Below are 2,865 nucleotides of genomic sequence, written 5' to 3'. Positions count from 1 at the left end.
AGGTATGGTGGAGAGACAGCGATGGAGGAGAGAGGGGGAAGAGGGGGGACTCGGGGAAGGACCACAGGGAGCATGATGCAGTGATTAAGAGCTTGAGGGAGAACATGGGGAATGTGTTGAGGGGAACAGTCAGAGGGGGGTGAGAGAGAGTATTGAGCAGAGACATCAATCTAAAATGAAGGAGAGAGAGCAAGAGAGAGAGAGAGTATTGAGTACACACACAATGAAATTGAGTGGGGTAAGTCTGAGAAAATTGGGCTGGAGAGGATGTACTCATAACATCAATCTTAAACGACAAACGAAAGAAATGCAGAAGAGTGTATAAGCCAACTTCAGGTCTTTGCAGACCAAATAAGTGATGGAGATGGCGATAGAGCCAAAATACACCGGAGGGTAATTCCCGACCCACTTCACACACCATATATCACTCATCCAGTCCTTCAGTCGCTCCCCAGCGCAGCGTTCCCTATGTACCTTACATTAAATCTTCTTACATGAAGTCGCTCCATAAACACGTTTCTTCATTCAATATGCAGATGAATAAATCGCAGGGAACAACTTTCCCACAGAATCCAAACAGTTGGGGAATTGGCCAACTGTGGATAGGGGTCAGGGGTCTCTGTCCGTTCTGAAAGGGGCGGAGTGAAAGTGATTGTTTAGACAGTACGTCTGGCCCCATTGTACACCTGATATACACCATGTTTTAAACAATGGTTGTGACACAACTGAGAGTTTGTCTGTGCAAAAATGATTACACAACCATTGTGCAGTGTCTCGGCGAAGCTTTTGTGATGATTTTTGTGCAGAAAAACTCTCTGTTGTATCCCAACCGTTGTGTCGAATGTGTTGTACATCAGTTGTGCAATCTGAGTGTGTATGGAGCCCTGATGAATTGGACAGGGGTCTCTGTCCTCTCGGACTGAAGAACCACAGGGGTGGAGTGACTGTGATGGCTGGGCCAGTACCTCTGTGTACATTGTGCCGGAGGTCACAATGATTTCATTTCATTTATAATAGTTATTTGACAGGGACAATGCACATCGATCAACATCACTGTAAATGTGCCGGATGTAGCGAGCCTGATCACTTTAATCTGGAATCCCTGATGCAGTGTGTGATGTCCATTACTTGGTTCCCAATCCCAATTTGACCCCTAGAACCTATACTCTATGCCCTTGGGTCCACCCGTAGACCCCTATGCCTTATGCCCTTGGGTCGTCCCCTAAACCTTACGTCCTATATCATTGTGGAGATCTGAGAGGATTGGATAGTTTTAACTAAGGGCTCGATTCAATCAGATCCGCTTTAGCCAACATTTGCATAGCGGCTGTTTTGGAGGTACGGGGAGGTGGAACTGCGTTAGAGCTGTCAAATCCACAAGTTGCTCCCGGCATTATACCTAAAGCGGACCTTGCCATTGGCTGCACAAGGTCCCATTATGAGAGATCCTATGAACACTGGAATGTGAGATGTAATCTACACCTAGTGTCACGTCCTGACCTTAGTTCCTTTTATGTCTCTATTTTGGTTTGGTCAGGGCGTGAGTTGGGGGGGGGCATTCTATGTTTTTCATTCTATGTTTTGTTCTGTGTGTTGTATTTCTATGTTTTTGGCCTGGTATGGTTCCCAATCAGAGGCAGCTGTCAATCGTTGTCTCTGATTGAGAACCATACTTGGGGTGGCAGGTAGCCTAGTGGTTAGAGTGTTGGACTAGTAACTGGAAGGTTGCAAACCACTGAGCTGACAAGGTACAAATCTGTCGTCCTGCCCCTGAACAGGCAGTTAATCCACTGTTCCTAGGCCGTCATTGAAAATAAGAATTTGTTCTTAACTGACTTGCCTAGTTAAATAAAGGTTAAATAAATAAAATGAAAATACTTAGGTAGCCTGTACCCACCTGTGTTTGTGGGTAGTTGTTTTGTGTATTGCACCTTGCGGAACTGTTCGTTTGTTGTTTTTGTTCTAGTGTTCGTATTTATTAAACGTATTATGAATAATTACCACGCTGCACCTTGGTCCTCTTCTCCTTCTCCCGACGACATTCGCTACACCTAGATTAGGTTGATAGGATGGGGGGTTGGTCTGGATTTGGAAAATGTAGCATCTTTCACCAGAACCAGATTTTTCCTGCGATCTAGAGCCATAATCATTATGGTTATTCTATGTAAAAAATACAATTAAAAAAATGTATATTTTTCGGTATAATGAGCTGATTGGTGGTTCTTAATTATTATTAATTTTTTTTATAATAATGTGTGTGTGTTCAGCTAGCTAGATAGTGTTCTGCAGGTTTGCCACATGCCTTGTCTTGACGAAGACTTCCTGCAACGTTTCACAATTTGCTTGTCTTGACGAAGACTCCTTGCAACATTTCACACTTTTCTCTGCTGCTCAAAGTGTTTCAAGCCTGTGCCGTTTCCTAATCCCAAACGCAGATAATTACAGTGTACGATTTCTCCTTGTCAAACAGCTAATAATGGGATGCATATGTTGTTGGAGCACAGTGTACCGAAGACAGTGCGGGACATTTCAAGAACGGGACAGACCACAGCTGACTTTTCTGTCCAGCTTCCCATTGACAACATGACTAGCCCAAACCTTAAAACGGAATCTTCCCTAACCCAAACCCTAACCTAATTTTAACCAATTCAGAAATGAAAAATCATTTGCACATCAGCCATGTCCCATTAGTTTCCCCCATCCAGAACATACAGTCCTCCGACAACATAGGACACAAACATACTGCATCCTCTCTGTGAGTTGGTGTTGCCACCTAGTGAGCAAATGTATAACTGCAAATATCTTCTCAGTACCCAGTACAATGTGAAGTACAGACCTACAGTAACATGGGAAATTCTGAACAAA

The sequence above is a fragment of the Oncorhynchus mykiss genome, chromosome 16, assembly GCF_057628025.1.
Source record: "Oncorhynchus mykiss isolate SJ-2025 chromosome 16, ASM5762802v1, whole genome shotgun sequence".
In the NCBI taxonomy this organism is placed as follows: domain Eukaryota; kingdom Metazoa; phylum Chordata; class Actinopteri; order Salmoniformes; family Salmonidae; genus Oncorhynchus; species Oncorhynchus mykiss.
Note: the sequence above shows the minus strand (reverse complement) of the source record.